Here is a 23225-nt window from a genome sequence, read left to right on the forward strand (position 1 = left end):
AAAGACCAGCATTTGGATATAATCAAGCCACCCTAGACTTCAGAAAATGTTCACTATTTTGCTAATTTACAACAATGTTAGACGTGCACTGCTCACAGGTGATCATGACTACAGTTTGGTTTTCATTATCAACCCAGCTCTTTTAGAAATGTTCAGGTATTAATCAGAGAAGAACTATAAGATGATACACCTGTTGATGTTATGTTGAACTAATAAGATGTAGTGGTTAGAAGTCTTACTTACTGGTGTGATAACCAGACGGTGGTACACATTGTTAACTCTGTCATCTAGATCTCAGAGAGTAATGGTGCTTGTCAGAGCCCTCATTTTGAGGTGCTTACACTTTAATATAGTTCTACAGGCTCACCATGTCCTGGGGGTTGTTCATTCCATTGCTGACACCCTGTCTGGTCAACAAATGGACCAGTTCAGGGTGTTGGCACCGGGGGCACAGGTTCAGCCAGATGTCCTACCATATGAGGTATCGAATCTTGGGGGGCTGAGGCTAATAGAGCAATGAGTCTAGCAGTGGCACCAAGCACTTGCTGTAGTTATATGGCAGCATGCAAAGAATATTTTAACTTTTGTGAAAAAGAGGGACTGGGACATGATTGGCCTGCATCAGAGGATAATCTTATGCAATTTGTAGTTCATTTACATAGGAAGTGGCTGGCCCCTAGATCTATTCAAGGCAGGATATCTGCTCTAGCTTTTTATGCTAAGGCTCAAGGTTGTAAAGGGTTGTCTGTCGACTTTTCGTGTTTGCAAGATAATCGAAGGATGGAGTAGAGAACAAGGTGTGGCAGGTGATACTCATACACCAATATTGCCTGCTATATTGGCCAAACTGGGGAATGTATGGGAGGTGGTTTGTGAGGAACAATTTGATGTTTGCCTGTTTAGAGCTGCTACACTTATCGAATTTTTTGGGGCCCTACAGATCAGCGAATTAGTGGCTGCCTCCAAATATGACATGCCACTATTCTCTCTGCAGAGGAAGGATGTGGTGGTATCGAAATGCCAGACTGCCATTCATTTACAGAGGTAAAATTCGGATCAATTAGGAAAAGTACAGGTGTTGTTAGAACAATGTTCCGAAGTTGAGATTTGCCCAGTAAGGGCTACACAAGTCTATGTGCAGCTTAGGGGCGCGGAGGACAGCATGTTTTTCTTTTTGCATCATAAGGATAAGTCACAAAATACCAGTTTTGAAAAATTACTTCCCGAACCTTATGCAAAGCAGGGATACAGGGTTGGGGTTTTGGAATGCATTCCTTCAGGATTGGTGATGCATCTACAGCAGCAGCCCTTGGATATGCAATTGACAATATTAAAAAAAGTAGGCAGATGGTCGTCGCAATAATACCGTTCTCATGTTTGCCCATTACCACCATTTTAGGTGCTGCTGTGTTTTGCTGTTATTTGTCATTACAGGTCCCAAGATGCCATTGGCCCGAGTTCGAGTTCTGTTGTGTGGGCATAGTTATGTTTTTCGGGCTGCCCAATATGCCAGTTGGACCAGTTGGGATCGCAATCTGGGCCTCGGAGTTGTGGCGGCAGTGGAATGGAGGGGACGGAGAGGCATGCTCTGGGACGTATTCATGGAACTGGCATCCCAGGGTTCTCCGGATGTGCACCCTGGCATTCTGGTGACTCATTTGGGAGGCAAGAACTTAGCCCAAAGGTCAGGCAAGTCACTGATCCTCCAGGTTATTGTGGACTTCAAAGCTTTGGCAGTACGATGCCCCAAAATGCGTATTATCTGGTCAGCAATTATTCCGCAGCTGGTGTGGAGAGGCGCTCATGACCCCAGGCAAATGATCGTGCCAGGAAGAGTGTCAACAGAGAGGCTGGCAAGGCTGTTCGGCAGGGCTTGGGGTCAGTTGTTACACATCCTCAGGTCACAGTTTCTCGGCAGGAGTTATATAGAGAAGATGACGTATATCTGTCAGATTTGGGATTAGATATATTTCGAAGGGATTTACAAGTGTGTCTCAGGGCTGAAATATTCAGCATGGTGGGGGGCATGGGACTTAGATGGTTCCCTGTGCCATGGTGGGTAGTGCAAAAGGCAAGGGTTAGCTGAGTTCCAAATAAGGTACCCCCACTTCTCAGAATGGCAGTAGCAGAGGTTTAGCCGAGGGGATGGAAGCTGGGGACCCCAGGGGATGCTGAGCATTTAGGCTTTGGAGGCCCAGATGGGCTGGACCTGGGCTACCACAGCTATTGGAAACGCGTAGGCATGCTGTATGGTGGGACAGCGTGCCTCCGGTATAGGAACTCAATTGGCGAGATCTGGACTGGAAGCTCAAGGTTGACTTTGGTTACAGACCAGTTTGGGGCACTACAGTGGGCCCTCTTGTAAAAGGTAAGTTCCAAGTTATAAATAAGTTAATAAAGTTGTGGCCCTATTTATCTCATATACCTGTGTCTATCTCGTTATTCTGGACTGTGCAGCCAAGAGTTAGACTATAAACCTGCTGAATGTGTAAAAAAGGAAGACTTTAACCAAGCTGTTTTATTTAACTCCACCCTGAGAAATTTAAACATATAATACACAATGAATAAATAACAAAAGAAAAGAGTTGAGAATGCTTTGCAGAAATTTACAGCAAATGACAAAACTTAGCAACTAACTTGTGTGTCTCCCAGAAACCTTTTTCAGGGAAGGAAAAAAAAATCATGTTTGTTATGTAATATATGAATTAGTGTTTGCCATGAAAAAACAGAACTGTGGGAGTTGGAACTGATGTAATTCAATGGATTGAGACGACAATCAACAGTTTCATTTAAGCTGATACATGATTTACATCTTCCCTGCCAGATCATAAAGCAGCTATATCTATCATTTCTCAACAGAGAAACCTGTACTCCTTTACAGTATCTTGCCTAGATATTTACTTTGAAAAGAAAGCAATTTAAACAAATGTCACTTATGGCTACCTAAGAATCAGGAGACCTGAGTTTGAATCTCTGTTTAGCCACAGAAATTCAGAATGGGATCCAATGCTGGAGGTATTCAATAGAAAGTTAGACAACCATCTGTCAGATATACTTTGATTTGGATTCTTGCACTGACCTGATGGCCTTATAGGCCCCTTCCAATTCCACTATCCTTTGATTCTATGATACTGGTAAAACTATTCCTTAGATATCTCAATTTTCTTGAGATCCATATTAGGGTCACTGTTAACTGTGCCTTCTGGAATAAGAAAATGGAAATTGTTCTAGACCTGTTCAAATTTACCATATATTTAATCCCAACTCCTGTATTCCACATTTCAGCTGCATAACATAAATTCATTCACCTTTGAATTCCTTCTTGCCATTCTACACTGGGGGAATGAGCAGGTACTAGCAGGGCAAACTCAGTGTTGTATCAAACTGCAGAGTTGTGAAACAGCTCAATTCAAGTAGCTGTTTCTAACTGGTGTATATAAAGGAAATGTAAACAAAGAAAAGAAAAAAGGAGGCTTTTATTTGCATGTCTAAATTTAAATCCCCAAGCTTGTACTATGACTTATCATCTTGACAGCTTATCTGTTTTGCTCATAGAAGAAAATGTTCCATGAGCTTTGCATAAATGGAGAATGGGGGCAGAGAACAGGTGCCAGCAGAGGGGTGACAAATAGCCACAGCTGAATGGCAGCTGCTCAAGGGGACAGAAACAACAGGAACCTCTCAAGTAAAAAAACAACCAAATGCTACATAACCACAGATAAGATAAAGAAAATCCATAGAGTTCTCAGCATGATATGCAGGGCCAGCATCTCCATACGTCATCTCTGCACTTCTTTACAAAGAGTTTTCTGCCACAGCATAGCTCGAGCATATATTATTAAGACTTATTTCTGTGAAAGCCCCCTTAAACTAAGGAACCCTTCTTCATGAACACCAAATGTATTGTTCCTTCTGTGGTGCAGCTGCTTCCCCAGGGCCAGGCTTTTTAACAGGAGCATCAGCAAAGCTGGGTTTCATCACAAAGACATCTTAAACCTATTTCACCAAGGGATTTGACAGAAAACTCCTAGCACAGTTGGTAACACTGGAAGGAATAATTGCCAGATCACAAGTAAAATGGAAGAAGACTGAATCCTACTGCATACATCTCATCTAGGGATGAAACATTAGTCGTCCTCACCAGACAATCAGCAATCCAGTGACTAGAACAGGTGTGGACAACCTGTTTCTCTTAGAAGAAATCTGCTAGTGCGACTGGTGGCCAGACTGAAGGTAGCACTGGGTAAGGCCATAATCATCTGTCCCTTGAAGAATATCACCATTTTCATACTACTTGCCTCTTCTTAAAAAAATCTTGAGAGAGAATGACAAACAGACAGAATGAGGTGGCATCCATCAATTAAATTGCCTCTCTCACTCAGCACACATTCGCAAAGATATACAAATGCTATTTGCAACTACCCATCTGGTCCTGATCCTGGAATTGTATTTTTAAATAGTAATTCACTTGTTAGAACACCTGTTAAACAATTAGTTATCTGAGGGGGTATCTAGAATAAAACCGCACTGCTCATTATATTATTCCTTTTCATCAGAGTTGTGTTATCTGTTGTTGCTATGCAAGTGGAATGTTAGTGTTCACCTTAAGTGTCTTCCACCAGTCACATCAGTGAAGGCCCCTATTCTGCTCCTCCACTGCTACCTGAATTAAGTGATCTTTTCTTACCATTAGAGAAGCAACCAGCTCCTTTGCAATTTTAGGCAGCATCCCACAGGAGGCGGGCTTGGCACGTATTTTCTGGATTACTTCAAGGCAATTGTTCCATTAAATCCAATAAATATGGCTGGCAAGGATCTATCAACACTTCTGGTGAAGTGATGGATCCTTGTCACTTATGTCATTCCTGAGCACCAGGAAGCCATGGTGAGGAAACTTCTTTCAAGCATCACCCATGCAGCAGACAGGAGCCTGTGGGCAGTGTGGGGGCCCTACCAATTTAAGTCAGAGGTGACAAAAGTGCAGCCCCCCCCCCAGCTATTGCACTGTAGTTCTTTCTCAATGACATTTGCCAGCAATAGTGAGAAATGTTAAGTGGTGCTGTCCAACGATATCTGAACAGTCATACTTTGCCTTTCCCTGTTTTAAGTTGAAGACACAGCAGGAACACAGACCAAGACACCAAAGAAAACAGCAACACACCTCTTAAAAATGACAGCTGTCATTATCAAGCAGAGTGTTACTTGTTGCATGCACAGGAAGTAATAGCCTGCCAGTCATCTGATTACTGCTGAAAGGACGTATGTTATGTTTTCACTGCACCCAAAAGTAACTCATGATAGGTACTGGGTGAATCAGTGGGATTTACATAAGGGTTGATTTACCAATCAGCAATTGATTTAATGGCTCAGCTTTAGCTGGGACTAGCAACTGGGATTAGGCAAGAGCCATTGATTGTAATGAGTTACTTATGAGCTCTGATCTGGCCAGAAGCAAAATTTCAAAATCTTCTTTTCCAGCCTTCTAAGGAGAGAGGGTTTGGGGAAAATCAGGGGAGGTGTGAGCATGTAAAAGCTAAATGGTTCCTTCTAGAAGCAAAAGAAGACCCACCAGCAGCTTTCTCCTAGTTTGCCTTTCTAAAATATCTATGGGCTCTTTTCCAAAAGGGAGAAGTTTTCAGTGATTATCCCTCTTCAGTGGACAAGAAATGTCAGGACAGGAGTTGTGGAAGCAGAACTATTGCCTGGAGTGTTGATAATTCATTCATTTCCTCCTCTAATGTCAGATAAACACCAATGAATATTCTGGTATACCTCTATACAAAAATCACGTCATAGACTTTTCTGTTTTCTCTACAAAAAACTGGCAACTCAAATAACTGCCGCCAGGTCAGGCTAACCCTGGCCAAATCATATGCACAATCCCCAGTAAGAAACAACAGAAACAAAGGCTTAGCAGCTTTATCTACCATTACCCATTAATCATAGAGTTGCTGGCCAACAATGCTGCATGATTAGCTATATGCAGGCTTTTTTTTAAGGATGTGGAGAGGAGAAACTTGAAAATATGACCATGTCAAGATTTCTAGCCCCATCCTACTGCTTGGACAAGGACTGTCTGAAAAAGAAACTTCTACTGCAAATGTAATCTTTTCATGCAATTGATAGTTCTGAAAAAAACAGACCAAAGGCTTTATCCATCATCAGAAGAACAGCAGAGAGAAGGCCAACCTGGCCTCCAAACGGAAGGCATTCCACAAACTTGGAGCAGCCACTAAAAAGGCCTTTTCTCATATCCTTGCTAAAGGAGGTGGGGAAGGACAGAGACAGGGGCCTGGGCAAGCTTATACATTGAAAGATGGTGCTTCAGATAGCCTGGCCCCACACCATACATTGCTTTATAGGTTATACCCATTAGCTCAATTTGTCCTCGGAAATGGACCAGCGGCCAATGAAGCTGTTGTAACAGGCAGAGTTATATGTTTCTTGTGGTCAGCAGTCTGGCTGCAGTCTTTTGAACAAGCTGAAGTTTCTAAACACAGCCTCACATAAGAGTACAGTGTAATAATCTACAGTATACAAGATGCCATTAAGGCACGTGACACCATAACTGGATCAGACATCTCAAGAAATAGGTGCAGTTGGCACACTAGCTTTAACTGTACAAATGAAACATGGGCATCTTCTAGTCCCAGGGTTAAAACCTGAAGTATGCCTAAGTTTCTAACCTGTGCTTTCAGAAAGACCCCCCCCCCAAATAAAGGCGGGAGCTCTGATTGGCCTACAGCATAATCAGAAGCATTTCTGGTTTTGGATGAAACCTCATTTTGTTTGTCCCTCATCCAGTCCATTACTGAGAGCAAACACTGGTCTAGTTATCAAGTACAGTGGGATGCAAGGAAGGATCTCCCCCCAGTGGTGGTCTTACTTCTCCCTCTTTTTTGCATGTTGGAATCATTCTTTTTTTTTGCAAGGAGGCATCTGACGCTCCCCCTGCTCACCCAGCCAATCCTCCACTGATTGCTTTTATCAGCCAGAAAGGGCAAGAGTCCAGTACACAGATTCTGTCCACAACCTAAGGCAGCACAGCACAAACTGAAATGCATACATTGTCACAGGACAAGGCCAAATACACATCTGCAGCAACTGCATCAACTACAGCCTTCAAGTCAGAACCAATCTACGCAACTTTGTTACTTAAAAGGTAAAGGATCCCCTTGACATTTAGTCCAGTTGTGTCCAACTCTAGGGGGCAGTGCACATCCCCATCTCCAAGCCATAGAGCCAGTGTTTGTCCGAAGACAGTTTCTGTGGTCACGTGGCTAGCACGACTATACATGGAATGCCGTTACCTTCCCACCTAGATGATACCTATTTATGCACTCGCATTTACGTGCTTTCAAACGGCTAGGTTGGCAGGGGCTGGGACAAGCAACAGGAGTTCACTCTGTCACATGGCTTCGATCTTACGACTGCTGGTCTTTGGACCTTACAACACAGAGGCTTCTGTGGTTTAACCCGCAGCGCCACCATGTCCCCACTTGTCTCCTACTGCCAAGCAAATTCTTCACAGCAGGCTGTTGAGTGTTCTGCATTCTGTAAACACATCCTTGATAGCTTGGGACAGCTCTATAGGGCACCTCAGCACTCTGATGGCTGCGCGGGCACAATAGGAGCAGAGAAGAGTGGCTTCTTTAGCTCCACTACTGTCACTGACAAGGCCTTCAAGTCGGCTTCAGCTCCTGTGCAACTGGATCTGCTCCAGGTTTTCCACCACCTCCTCCCTAGTCTCCATCTCATTCATTTCATCACTGTCTGCTCTCTTGTAAACCAAACCTGCTTTTCTCAGTTTCTTTCTGACAGTGAGAGTCTGCAAAATTCACATCTAAAAAGCAAAACCTCGGGCAGTTCTACTGCAGCATACAGTGTACTGCTCACTTCTGAGAATGTGGCTTTTTGAGCCTTGGTTTGTGCAAACCGCAGGACAGTGCCCGATAAATTAAGGTTTTGCACAATATCGTTTTCAATAAGCCAGCCATTCTTTGAGACCCACTCAAACAACATGACAGAAACTTCACTGGGATCCTAGAATAGGACCAAGAGTGCACTGAAAACAGACCAGCAATAAGTACCAGTTTGCTTTGGTACCTTTTCATGGCATTGTTGCAAAAAAAGCCTGGGAGCAGCAGGGCACACTTAGGCTTAGTAGATTTGCACAATGCAGCAAACCTACAAGACTACTGCAGAGGTGGTTGGCTGCATTTTACCCCAAGAGGCCTTCTACCTCAGTTCCTGTGTGTATCATTGACCTCTGCTTTGACCTTGCCAAATTGCTCACCAGAATTATTGGTATATTGTTTCAAGTGATTGGGGAAAATGCTATATTACACTGCAAGGTAACACTGGACCTCACCATGTAACTGTGCCATACTGTAACTTCTCCCTAACAATGACGAAGCATTTAATATTGTTATTTAAGAAGCAGGACAGATGCTAATGTGAAGCATACATGATTTTCAAACAACTAGTTTTCAATACATAAAGATGATTTTATGTATTTTTATTTTTTTGCTCTTTTATTCAAAACTAAATTGGCTGTACAATGTATTCTTGGGATAGTAAAAGTGAGAATGGCCACTGATTAGCTACACTTGCAACACAACTGTAAGAGAACTGAAACTCATTACAGTCAGATAAAAGTTTTGCATGGATGCACACAGGCTAAGCATTGGCTGAGGCCAAGTAGACTTTATTGTAAGAAGAGAAGGAAAAGGGAACAAGGAAGGCTTCAAGAAGTGATTTGTAGCAAAGCATGTGGGTTATTATTGTTCTTGTCACAGAAGAGCCACATTTCAGTGGGTAGAGTTCAAGTAGTGCATGAATTACTGCCATCTATCATTTGCAGGCAAGGTTCCATTGAAGAGTAATATTCTATGGCAAGAAAACACAGGGAAAAGAGTAGAGGTGTGAGGTCAGACCACTAGGGGAAAGTCCTTTCTTAGTATAGAATGGAGAAAGTCAGTAGCAACCCAGAACCAGAAGATCTGTAAAGCCCAGACCCAGGAAGCAGAAAGATGCTCTGCCAGAAGGTGTTTAGAATTTGGGGGAGGTACATGGGAGAAGCACAGCAGTGTTTCTCCCATGTACCTCAGTGGTACCTCGGTTTACGAATGCCTCGGTTAACATAATTTTTGGTTTACAAGTTTCCCCAGGATGCATTGCACCTGGGAGGTTTATAGCACCGCCCCCATGCATGCGCTCCTATGGGAAACCGCATTTCAGTTTGTGAATTTTTCACAATATGAAATGTCCCGGAGAACGCATTAATTTTTTAAACCAAGGTACCACTGTATTCCCTTACCCTCATGTAAGAAACATAAAATGAAGTACATGTATCATTGCATTTTATCCCCTGGCAAGAAGGAACTCACATGGTCTATGTATGCAATAATTCTTGCCTGTGGTTCAGCTTTTTACACACACATGTAGGCCTTTAGAGGGGGCAGCACTCAATTCCCCAACATCACACTGACCCAGGCCCATAAACCTTCTGAGTGGGCTTACAAAGCAAGACATTTCTCACCTAGGATGAGATATTTATCCTAAAGCAGACCTTAACTGTGTGGATGATATGCTTCTCCAAAATAATCAGCACCAAAGATACAATGCACAAATGGGCAATGATGGACATTGGTTTCTGCTAGACAGACTACCACCAAACAGCCACTGGCAGAATATCATGACTTTAATCTGTGGAGTCATAATATTTGTGCCTCAAGCAAGATGCGAGCAAACACCCTCTCACCAAGCAAATCACTAAGGGGGGGAGGAAGAACTGCTGTTCCAAGCATAATTGTCAGCCAGTTCTATAGTCCAGTGCGTTGGAGGCATGTATATTCAAACCTCACTGTGGAAACAATTATTTTACAATACTCTTTGGTCTCCTCCAGGTTTCAGTGCCCACATGAAGGAACATGAAAACAGAAACAGGATGCCCACATGGATCTGCTTCCTTTTTGTGTACTAATATGTTGGCTGGGAGATTCTTGCAGTTAAAACACCTTTTCCAAGTTCAGCCCTATTCTAGTGCTGGTAGTGACATTATGCACTCATGTTTAATATGGTGATTCAGCCTTTCACATGAAGAAAGAGTAATCCTTCTCCAGCCCAACAAAGTGGATTGTATTCACATTTAGTCATGCTGAGAATAAACACATCTAAATCAATAGGACTTATATCAGTCTTGATAAACTTCTCCTTTATTTCAGTGGGTCTAAGTCTGGATATAATCCATTGTGCTTTCAACTAGGGATGTGCACTACCACTAAAATTTGGATTTGGAATTCAGATTGGGAATTTGGAATTACAGCCCTTCAGATTCAGAATTCAGAATTTTAGAAATTTGGAATTTCTGTAACCTGGAACTCTGTTACCATCAATATATATATCACTATATAACAATTATTTCCCCTTTTAAAAACAACAACAACCAGGCAAAACATTTTGAAATGATTTCTCTGTGTCCTCTGATACCTTACCAGTGATTGTTTGTGAAGTTGGGAGGCACTGTGAGCCAAATCAACTTAAATAAATGTATGCTAGTGGAAGCCAATATGTCATCATCCAATGCCAGTTATGATTTAATTTAAATTAACTGAAGGCTTACCATCCTTACCCTTCAGCTTCTGAGGCACTCTATGGGCCTTATGTTCTGAGGAATTTTTTGAGAACTTTGGGACAAGTGGGGTGGGGGAATTAATAGTAAAAAAAAATCCTGCCAGATTGCTACTGCTGGAACGAGAACTACTGGCAATGATCCAGTGGACATTTTTGTCAATTCAAGGTTCCTCCTCTCTTCCTGAGGCTCCCAAAGCCTTCCCCAGGGCAAAAAGGGATTGTCAGGGAGCCTTAGAATCTGACACAGTGGGGAAAAGAAGCTTTCAATTAAGTTAAGTTATATTTTACCGGTGGCAGATAGTGACCTCATCGGCTTTTGTGGCATAAATTTATGCCAGTGGGATTTTGACCAGAATTTTTTAGGAAAACTACATGTGTTCCCCTAGTAACTGTCAGACATCTCTGTTAAAAGTTCTGACTGAAGCAAAAGGAAACACAGACACACAGAACTGATGGCACAATCCACATATCAGTGAAAGAAACAAATATGACGGAGTGCTTTTTGAGCAAGATTAACAGGGGCAGAACTGAGTTTTGGTTCCATAAATTAATAGTATTTTGTGATGCTGGCTCCTTCTCTAGAGATCTTGTGTAGAGCTATGGACTCCATGTCAGATCGAGGGAGGAGTGTTTACTCGGAGAGACTGCAGACAGAGACACTGAGGAAGAGCAAGAGAACATCCAGCAAGAAATAAGAGGGAGAGGAGCTGGCAAGCAGATTGGCCGGCAAAGCTTGTCTTCATGCAGCAGCAGCCAGCCAAAAGCAGTGACATACACTTGCAGTGATGCAGATCTTCTTCTTCACCCTATGGATCTGTGAAATGGTTGGCACAGGAGGCTCAGAGGGTGACACACACTGTGTGGTGACCTCAGTCTGAGTCCCTCCCCTACTGTCTCAGTGGTTAGCTTTCCCCCAGGGACTGGCTACCTAAGTGGATTATTAAATGGATTGTTGTGCCTTCCTGTTCTGAATGTGTTTCCGGTGCTGTTTTTGTTGTAGTGTGGTATCTGATCCTTTTTAGCATCTGTACACTTAAATATAATAATATAATTTATTGTCATTGTAAGTATATACACAGTATACCATACAACGAAATTCACAATATTATCTTTTAATAAAGCAAGCCTCCTTGGGTTTTTTTTAAGAAGAAAGGTGGGGTAAAAATAGTTTAGACCAACCGACAGAGCAACAGGTAGAATGTCCAGGTGAGATCTTGGGCTTTGGTGGGGGCAAAGGTTTCAGATTCATCACCCCTTCTCCTTTAGTGCCAGTAGGTCTGTTCACTACATTCCATTCCATTTCCCCCTCCTTCAAATCAAACAGCTGGCTGTCTTTTTAACCTGACAAATGCTGCATGGGATCTGACTGATACGTTGTGGTGTTGTCCCCACCCCCAGAAGTGATGAGTGCATCCCTGCCAGAACTACACATATACTGCTGACCCAGTCCAATTTTGCACATTTTACTAAAGACAGTACACACCACCTAATGAAAACTATTTGTTAGCAGTGGCTGAAAACAGTAATTTTGGTTCGGTTTTTTCAGAATGGAAGATGCCATGATCAATGCATCCTCATCCTTGGAGTAATACAGCCATTTCCTTGTACTTGGAGTAGTACAGCCTTCAATTCTGTTTTCACAAGATTATTTTCAAGTTCTTTTGCTTATTATCAGGGTGCTTTTTAAAAACTTTCCTCTGAAAAACCCGTTTAAGTATTTACTCAGAAAATTTACATAAACACATTTGACTATATGCACAGTACATGCAGAGACACATAGGAATATGTAGATTATCACAACTGTAACAACCTCTAAACAAACTGAATGGACAAAAACACAGGGTATTAAAGGCCTCTGAAGTCTTCTTCACTTTCTAATGCCAGAAGACTACACCAATATACACTGGTACTCTGCCAAAAACTTTTTTAATAAATCTGATATGGGGAAAATTCCTATGATAATTATTTTAAAGAAAAAGACATTTTGGTGAAAATATCATGGTTGAGGTTCAGGATCCTTGCTCATATTTTACTCATGAGGTTGCTAAGGAGCTTGTATTTATGTCTTTCTAGGGAAGTTGGCAAGTTTTGGGGTCGGAGTCTCGCGTCCAAGCCTTTGGTCTCAAGTCCTGAGCCTGAGTCTCTATTAAAAACAAGTTTTTCCCCCAGATCCTTTTACAACTATTTTCTTTCAATAATCCTTTTCTAACTTTCAATTTACAAGTTAATTTACTGTTAATAACTATATTCCACATCTCATTATACCATTCTTCCAACATCAATTATTTTTCCAGTTCTTTGAAACATCAATCTAGCTACTCTTAACAAAATAACAATTAGTTCCAATTTCCCCTACCCAATTGAGTTTCCAATTATATTTAACAATGTTAACATTGAACATCTTTGTATATCTGTCTCTAAAATTTCTTTAATTTCATTAAATATATCCATCCATTCTTTCTATCTCTCTAGTATGTTCCTCTTTCTTTTTTACATCTCCAACATATACGTAGAAGATAACTCTTTATTCAATGTACTTAATTTCCCCCATCTCCTTCCTTCCACCCCATTCCTTGGTCCAATCATCTATCTTATATTTAACAAAGTGATTCCTTCTCTTCTTAGTTTCTTTTATTCTCTCTATATTATACATCTTCTTCTTCCAATCTTTCATTTTTATAACTTTCTGTTCTAACAAAAACTTATTTAATTTCTTCTTCAGGTTATCTGGAAAACTGTGTAATCCCACCACATGTGTCAATGGGGAAATCTTTGCACCTATGAAAAAGAATTTTTTGAAAAAATGTCGCATCCTGCAATATTAAGTCAAAAATTACAACAACAACAAAAATTCAAAAGAACCCTGAGAATGGGGTAGAAAAACTGAAGCGCATTTCATGGGAAAATAAAATATTGGGGAACAAACAGTTTGGAACCCCATTACCTGTTGGACAATCTTGACCCAATGTCATCTGCCTGACCCACCAGATCTTCTTAGGCTGGTCTCTTTCTGTAGCCACCCAAAGAGAGGCCCAAAAGTAATCTACCAGATAGAGCCTTCTAATTGGTGACACCAAGATTATGGAATCAGCTCCCAAAGGAGCTACATCTGGTCCTCTCCCTGTACTCATTTAGGAAGGAGTTAAAAACACTACTCTTCAGGGAGGCCTCTCACATCAAGCCTGGTTCAATGCCTCACATCCTGTTCTGCTTCAGTTTGAAAATTGGTTCAGCACCATGGGTTATTCGAGTTTTTAGGTTATGCCTTATTATTGTTTTCAATTTGGTGTTTTGTTTTGTGGAGTTGGTTTGAACTGTTTGTAAACTGCCCAGAATAATGGTCCAGCACTAATGGGGTGGTATATAAATTAAAGTAACTAACAAACAAACTGGTTAAATATCACCTTCCCCTTTTCCCTGTAGCTGGATAAGTATCTACTGCAGGGCTCACAGGGAGGTCATGTTGTAAGCATTTGCAATACAGAAAAAAAAATCTAAAATAACCCCTCAAAAACATGTCACTAGTACAGTTCAGGAAATGTGCTAAATACTGACAAATGACATGATTCTTAGAAACGTCCAGAGAATTTCCAAGTCAGATTTTATCAGCTGACACTTCCCTAAGAAAGATTCCTAGGTTAACTTTTTCTTACTCCCCTGAAAATCAAAGGCCACTTTACAGAATTACTTTCAAAATGTGTTCACCACTTTTCTGGTTTGTGTCTCACGACCTCCACCACCGAGCTGTGAAAGATCCTAGGCAGAAGGCATTGTGAAGGAAGGAAAACAGCGCACATGTTCTCAACGCAGCTGTTAACATGTCCACTTGTACTACAAAAAAAAACTTGGTCAACTTTACTATTCAAGAGAAGGAAGAGATAATATAAGCACGCACTGGTGAGTATGCCACTGTACACACTACAGTGACCCATTTCCTTGGCAACACTGGATCTTTTGGAAATAAAACAGAAGTCATGACCAGCAAAGCCTACAAAAAGGTCAAAGAAGCACTCACAAGCAAACATACACATTGATAGCTTCCAGGTACGTGATCTACTTAAAATCAGTTAAGTTTGCACATCAGTCATGTGAGTTTCCATGGTAGTTTCCCAGGCACCTGTGACGCATCCACTTTTCGGAAAATCTATTACAGGAGGCTAATGAAGTAAAACTGGAAATAAAGCTGCTACAATTATAATTCTAGAGAACATGTCTGGAATTGAATGACAATCCCAAACTCCCATACCACTGGCCAAGTTGAATAGAGCTGATGGAAACAGAACCAACAGCTGTACTCCTGCTTGTGAAAAAAAATCACATCCACTTACAGGGCAATTCTATAAAGCTCCATTATCCCAATGGAGTCTAATCACAGTTAAGTGGATAGAGGATAGCAGACTTAACATCAGAAAATGTTCTCCCGCAGGATCCAACTCTAGTTATGACTTATTACTCAATTTCAGCCAATGGCTGAATCTTGTTGCATAATATAGTAAGTTGCAAAACCCTACAATCTTGATCATTACAATTCTTATTATTTATTTATCATAAGAACAGTAAATGTTTTCCATCCCAATCTTCCTTTTTAGAACTAAACCAACTCAGACTCCCAGCTGCCACGGTTATCGCAGAATTAATGAAATTCACACTCCCCTTCACAGTAAAAAACAAAATACTGACATAAAATATCATTCTCTCCTCTTCAGCTACACTTCTCCTAAAGTTAAATACCATGATATACAATTTTTACAGAAGTACACACCCACAGGGAAGTACCTAAAATCAATGAATTAAGATTTTATGGAAAAAGCAGTTGCCACTTGGAAAAAAAAACCAGTTTCAGTGAAACAGTTTCATCAAGACCCCAAAACGGAGAAGCTGAACTTGACTTTTCCATGCAGTCATCACCATAATAACTTGTCCTTTCTTAGAGGTCATCTATTTACTATTTTTATGTGCACATTCAGTGCAGAAATACATGTTAATGAACCTTGTGGCGCAGTAGTTAAACTGAAGTACTGCAACCAGAATTCTGCTCTTGACCCGGGTTCAGTCCCAGGTAGCCAGCTTGAGATTCATTTAGCCTTCCATCCTTCTATGGTCAGTAAATTGAGTACCTAGCTTGCTGGAGTGTCAATGTATAGTCTGCATAATTAATTGTAAACTACCCAGAGAGTGTTTTAAGCACTATTAGGTGGTATATAAGCAACACACTTTTCTTTTTTAAAAATTAACATGAAGGGAGCATTATAAAGCAGCATCCATATATTCACAACTGGATCTCAGCTAGAATGGCCAGTTTATTGCTCATTTCTAATTTCTGACTTACACCGTTATGGAAAAAAGAATGCTTTTAGGACTGGATTTTTCCTCTAGGCCCCTTTCCAATCAGGATCTGCTTTGGCTTTTGAGTTACTTAAAAACACTTTGCCACCAAATGGAACAGTTAGATTTGAAACTGTCCATGTCTTCCTGTTTGAATGTAAGTTACTCAAGTCCAAGGAAAAGTGATTATTATCTATCAGGGGGAGACACTCTTGGGCAATTGGCAGCTTCAAGGGACAGGCAATGGTGACAAGATGGGAGGAAGGAATGAAAGTGTCCCAGGTTTTGAGACTGCTAGTGTGTAAAAAGGTACCTAAAGAAAGATCCAACATTATCCTCAACATTAAAAATAAGTTTAAAACAAATTATGTGATTGGTCTTTCAGGTGATAGCTTCCATATCAGCAATAGCAAATGTAAGGGTGGCTCATGATTAGGTGTAAGACCGAAGATGAGAGTAAGATTACTCTCATGGGAGTGCCGTCCTTCCTGCCCACTGCTGACAAGGAAATCCAAACACCGGCAGCTCCCCCTCCCCGAAAGATAAAGCCACCTGGAACAGATCCAGGGACTGTAGAGGAAAGATTGAAGGAGGTGACGGTCAAAGAAACCAGGACTGTTCTGTCGGGAGTAGAGCGGAAGCCCCGGGTAGAAGTGGAGGTGGGGCTAGTGGATATAAAAAGCGGTGACGACGATTTGCCGTCAGGTTGGGAGAGGATCTGGCTAGAACATCCTTGGACGGGGAAAGTAGAGAAGTTGAGAATCTCTAAGGAGGAAGCAGATGCCAGAAGAAGGCACGAGAGTACCCCTAAACCCTCATATGGGGGGGGGAAGAGACAAGAGACTGGTGAAAGAAACTAAGAGAGGAGAAGGAGAAGGTTGAGAGAGAAAGGAGGGAGAGGTTGGAATGAAGGATAAGGGAGCTACAATGGAGGAAACCCTTGGAGGACCATGGCAGGTGGATTCCCCCTCTTGAGTCCAGGTCTGGGTGGATGACTGGGACGAAGACATTGTCCCCTTACTGGAAAGGGTGGCAGTACAATTACTGAATACAGATATTTCATTGGACTGGTCGGGACCCTGGAACGTTCAAGGATGTAACCCCTTTAAAGTTGAAGATTGGAAAACCCCGACCCATTGTTGGAGGAAGGAAATGGTTGCAACACCTTTGTTGATATAGATTTCTTGTTAAATAATCCAATAAACGTTACACTAATTTCTAAACTGAGGAAATCAGTTGATTTATTACAGAAAAAAATGGAGCCAGACCCTGAACCCTCACATTGAGATAGGGGGTACTTCTCCCTGTAATTTTGGGGTGAGTCACTCCCTGGTCCTCATCCAGAAGTTGCACCTGAGCTAATGTAAGAAAATATTTTCCCTTCCTTTTTGTTTGGGAATTGAAAGTGCCAACGAGATGGCAACTCCATTGCTTTTGTGTCTACTTCCTGTTGTACAGATGGATGGAACATGTTAACCCCAGGTGGAAGAGCTAGCTATTTTTATTTGATGGGTTCCTCTTTTCCAGACCTTAAGAAGAATGTTGCATGCAAGCAGTTCTTCCTTCCTGTTCCCAATACAGTACAAGGGTAACATTCCACTCTTTTCAGTTAAATTGCCTGTCTTTGCCTTTCTTCATTAGCCGTAGAGAAGCTTCAACAGATTCTTCTGCAAGTTAGCTTAAGCAAACAGAATAAGAGATCTGAGCAGTCTGTCCTTGACTTTATTCTGAAGCTGCACACTTCTGCTACCTCTCATATTCTGCAACCTGCACAGAAATTAAGCAAACAATCTACAGTATTCATGTACATACAAATGTAGGATGCTCCACCATTGGGAAAGAATAGTTCACCATTTTGGCTGGCATAAATGTGAAATCCATCCCAATACAGAACAGCCTCAATGCTCAGTTCCTAATCCCTTACATTTACATTAAACTGAGGAAATGAGAATTTCTCCCGTAGTATTAAGAAAGTTCAACAGAACAATACAGCAGGAAATCTCACCCTGGCTCACAAACCATTCTCGGCACATGCTTGCCCTAAGAATTTCCCATGCAAAGTTGTTCCAGTTTCTCTACAAAAGAAGGCACAAAGGCCATGTTGTTGTTTAGTCGTTTAGTCCTGTCCGACTCTTCTGGTTTATTTATTTAAAGTTAGCTGAAATTCTGAAAAGTGTGTTCATTTAAAAAAATATGTAAGGAGGATGTCGTTCTGTGTCAGAAAACAAGATTTATTTTTCTCAGCTCTTCATGCTGGTGGCAAGACCTTGCAAAACAAAGGAAGAGTTGCTAAGAGATGATAACTGAAATCTCCACCTGCAGTATCAGCAAATTTCAAGAGAAGGGGAATGAGATAGGAATGTCATATCTATATCTAACAATAACAGTATAACTTACTATGCCACTGCTTTGATGTGCTATTAGCTACTACCAATGTACCCTCCAATTTTCAGCCCTGCTGGGTGGGGCTCTGCCTCTCTTGTGCATAACTCCACTCGCACATGTGCACACAACTCCACCCCCCTCGTGTGCAGGATTCTGTCACAGCAGGAACCTAATGTGATTGCTGCATGGAGGAGGAAGAGAACTCAGAGAATAACCCCACAGCTTGCATCTGAAAGAGTTAGAAATGCACTGGGGATAAGGATTGCCTGCGCAAGCATGATGTGCAAGGCACAGCACCCCATATCCCTGCATACCTGGGTCCCCCGTGGATCCTTGAATATTGAGCAGCAAAGTCTGCAGGACCATTGTAAGCGCACACTTTGCACAGCCTTGAACTCTGATAACCCTCATTCTGCAATGCATAATTACAACCTCCTCTCCATCTCCCAATTTTTGTTTTGAACACTTGCAGCACTTGGGAGTTGCCAACATGTTTGGAGACATGGAGGCAAAGCTTGAACACACAACTTTGTACAAACCACATCCATGGTGTGTAGGCTGAAGCTGCATGACTGTAAAGGACTGGAAGCAGACAGTGACCAGAAATAGCTGGCTCCCCATCTTACAAAATGTAAATTTCTGCATTAAATTCAGAGCTATTTGCAGCACCTAAGATACTAGAAGAAAATCAGATGAATGTCTAGTTTTAGCATTTTCATTAATTGAATATCTGATTATCAAGCACCAGAGTTCTATAAGAAAGAAATGTATTGTTGGGAGAAAACACCTGCTTGTGTACAGTAATAACAGTATGTTTTGTTCTGCAAAGAATTTTCAGTACCGCTACAGTTGCAAGCTATATTGAGAAAGCACCTGTCAAAGAATCTGTTTCAGTTTATTTGTGGCCAATATGTTGATGATTTTGTGAGTCACTGATACTCCAGAATGTGTAGGATTGCCTCCTACGCTTTCTTCTCAACTTTCTGAGAAAAACAAAGTAAATTACAGATTACCAGTGACACATCGGGCATTAAAAAATAGATGTCCATGATACCTGCACTGCCACATTACATGCAACACTCTAAATATCATTCAGTTCTCTCTTTTTTTAAAATCCACAATTCAAAATCCTATGAAATATTGTGCCCACATTGCCAGCAGGTAAAGAAAAGATGTCATATTGTACATGGCAAAAAGCAGCCTAAACATTCCACAATCTGAGAGCAGCAGAAAGATCCTCTCCTGACATGCTTGTGAAGTCAGTGATGATGCTAAGAGATTAGAAGACTCATATGGGGAGATGTAGTCCTTAAGCTAGTGAGAGGTGCAGCTCAACCACATCTGGAAAAATCACAATTGCCCCTCTTCACCTAAATCTTTGGCTGTAACTAAAAGGGTGAAATGGGTATACACTCCAGTAGTTCCCAGATTACAAGGTTAATTTTAAAAGGGGATATAGAACAGTCAAGGGCCATCTGACATTTATTTATTTGTAAAAACTACTGACTTTGCCTCCATTGAAGTAAAATGCATGAACACTGAGAAGTGAAGAGATCTATATGCATATGTGTTATGAAGAGATACATCCTGCCCAATGTGCCATAAGAAGTATAATTTTTTATTTAGCATATACCTGATGGGTAACTGTTCTATAAACTTCAAGCAAACATAATTCTCTTAAACACAATATTCTGCCTGTCAAGTTAAATAAAGTTAAAAAGAAACCCATTAAGCCATTACTAGAGCAGTTGGATGACATCAAAAAAAGCCCTAGGACAAAAGAATCAGTAGTTTCTTTCTGCCAACCTTTTTTCCCTTGCTCATGGATAGCTATGTGGAGGCATTAGCCAAGGATCTATTAACATCAAAATAAAGCTAATTTAAAACTGACCATTTCCTACCCTGCTGGGAAAGCAACCAAACCAGCTGGCAGACTTTTAATTAAATGATTCCTTGCTTTCTTATCTTCCCCCTACAAGAACAAATAACATGTTTGAGTGAGCCACAGCAGGGAAGGGTGATCATTCACCTTTTCCCTCTAATTGCATCACAAATCTATGGAAATGTTAAGGGGCAGACATTGTGCTTCCCTTTTTGTGCTTAAGAAAAAATCCACTGTCCACCTGGTCTGGCTCAAAAATAATTCAGAAAGGGCCTTCTTTTGAGTGTCATCAAACACAGAATCTGTCCCAAGTTCCACTTGCAATGGTAAAAAAAAATTCATTTCCATTTTCATCAAAAAAACATTTAAAAACATACTGAAGCTAAGCAAATAAACGGGGGAGGGGGATGTTTTGTAGACATGTTGGTATTCAAGCCCACCTTGCTGTATTAGGCTCGTTATCATTTTTTCCCCTAGCAGGCACCTTGACTTTAACAGCTACATGGCAGGCAGTGACCCCCAGCCTCTCTGCTCTCTACTATTGCTTCCTTCATGTGGAGAACGACAGAAGAGAATTCGTATGTAGGATCTCCACGTCATAGATTCATAGAATAATTGAACTGGAAGGGGCCTAATAAGGCCATCAAGTCCAACCTCCTGTTCAATGCAGGGGACTCAATCAAAGTATTTCTGACATTCTCTTGAATGTCTCCTGGACTGGACCACTCACCACCTCCCAAGGTCAGTGATTCCGTTGTTGTACTGCTCTAAACAGTTAAGAAGTTTTTCCCTGATATTCAGCCTAAATTTGAGCCCACTACTTACATGGCCTGCACTCTGGGATGATTGAGAACAGATCCTGTCCTGCCTCTGTATGACTACCTTTCAAGTATTTGGAAACTGCTATCGTACCTCCCCTCAGTCTTTTTTTTCTCATGGTTAAACATGCTCACTTCTTTCATTCTTTCCAGTCCCCTGAACATCGTTGCTGCCCTCCTCTGAACTTGATGAGCAAGACCACTGGAAAACTACAGTTCCTGTGAGCATGCCAAGCATGCATACAAGGGCAACCTCTCCACAAACACACATCTTCACACGGGGAAGACATAACACAAGCAGGAAAAGACTAGGTCCTGCCCTCTAAATGTGTTGGAGAGACCCTGGTAGATAACACATGAACGGACGTTTTGCCCTCCCCATAGTTGAAAATTATTATATTTATTGAGTTTGGCTAGTAAAGATGAGCAAGAACGTTGTTTGGTTTGGATTTTTATGTTTTATATGTTTGCTCTAAATGCGTTGTTATTTTTTGGTCTTAATTTTGTGGTATTCGTTCCTTTTTAAGCATTTGTGTACTTACTGTTTTCAGTTTTTGAATATTTTCTTTTCACAGTGTAAGCTGCCTTGGGTCCTTCTAAGGAGAAAGGTGGGGTAAAAATATTTAAAATAAAAAAAAAATAAGAAGACCTCACACAATTATATGTTGGGATTTTTTTTAATGAACTGAATGGAAAGAACATGAGACTTTTAAATACATCCAATGTGGGCAAAAGACAGCTGACAGTTGCATCTACCTCCAGATTCTGCACAAACAAATCAATTTAAGTGCCATAGTGGAACTCTCCCACAATAGTAAGGAGTCATGGGAGTTGCAGTTCAACAATGGAGGGTCACAAGTTGCACACCCTTGCTCTGAAGAGATGCATTGCTTCATTCTATAACCTAAAGTGACAATTAAATGAAAAAGTTTGCTAAGACAAACAGCATTACTCATTTCCTCCATGAAATCCATATATTATTTATTAATTGGGATGGGGTTGGGGTGGAGGAGTTCAACAGTGTAATTTAGAATGGAATTTTTTCTTGTTTGTCTTGGCAATATACTCTTTCTATTGCAAAGTAGCTGCCACCCGCATGAAACTGTCCTCAGCAAAATTCCATCTATCTGTAACAGAATTTTTTTTTTAATGGAACACCTTGTTCACTAAACAAAGGTCATTTCTTTGACCTAGAATGATAGTCTAATCTGGTTTAGTTTTGTTTTTAATTCATTTAAAACTGACCTCTTCACTGCACACCTTGTTATCAGGCATTCAAAACTGTTTAAAAGTTTTTTTTTCAAAATAGACATCCATATCTGCCTGAGTAAGTTCAGGACAGCATCTCCCAGTTAGTATGTCCAGCCCTGAGAGTGACAGTCCAAAAACCCTTTCCAAAGCCCTCGGTCACTACCTCTTTTTTATCGTCAAGTTAAATTCTACTCAATGTGGAAATTACAGTGACATCAGCAATGCCAATATGAGCAAACACCTCAAGGGAACAAGAGAAGGGAGGCAACATCACATCACATTCTCATCCACATTAACCTGATTAATCCTCATGTGTAAGGATGGAATGTTTTCATCCCCAACAGTTGTATTTGTTGAAGAATTTATACAGAATTAAATGTACAATCCAGGATTTCTACAACACTGTCACCTGAAGAGCTGTCAAAAGTGTCCCTCAGTGTTAGCCACTGCCCATCTACAGTTGCTGCTTTCCAAACAGACAGACAGACAGACAGAAAGACAGACAGACAGACAGACAAATATAAATAAATAAATAAATAGCTGGCACAAAATTACTGCAATAAACTTACTTCATTTTGCCTTTAGGGTACATTTTTATTTCAGTCAATGTCACGTAATTGCAATGCAAAGTGGCTTGTGTAATTTTTCAGCGTTGGATGGATGACCCAAAATGTGTGATATCTCAGAGCCCTCTTCACACTAAGAGGCAATATCTGAAATCTTTCCTCCCAACACTTGCTGAAATTTCCCTTCCTCATGCACTTTTACTCTTTCACTCCAGATGGAAGGAAATGATTGTTAATTGCATTTACTTATCTCTGTGTGTCAGACAGATGTATTTGCAGCAGATGAAGCAGAACAACAAAATGTGAATCCTGTCCTTCCCATAGTAAATTACTCACTGCACCTTGGAATCTGGGTTACACTTG

At 41.1% G+C, this 23225-nt stretch overlaps 1 protein-coding gene across 11 annotated transcripts in view; it reads right to left on the reverse strand.

Annotated features, from left to right (window-relative positions):
* Window positions 1-23225, reverse strand: part of ST6GAL1 (ST6 beta-galactoside alpha-2,6-sialyltransferase 1) — a 92753-nt gene that overhangs the window by 49105 nt on the left and 20423 nt on the right. The window contains exon 1 of one of the 11 annotated variants that reach the window (XM_078389239.1): window positions 21588-21636. The exons of the other annotated variants lie outside the window; for them this stretch is intronic. The gene's annotated coding sequence lies outside the window, so the exon portion shown is untranslated. Of the gene's footprint in view, window positions 1-21587; window positions 21637-23225 lie in introns of those variants that run through there. 11 annotated transcript variants of the gene reach the window in all.

The sequence above is a fragment of the Pogona vitticeps genome, chromosome 3 (genome assembly GCF_051106095.1).
Source record: "Pogona vitticeps strain Pit_001003342236 chromosome 3, PviZW2.1, whole genome shotgun sequence".
Taxonomy (NCBI): Eukaryota; Metazoa; Chordata; class Lepidosauria; order Squamata; family Agamidae; genus Pogona; species Pogona vitticeps.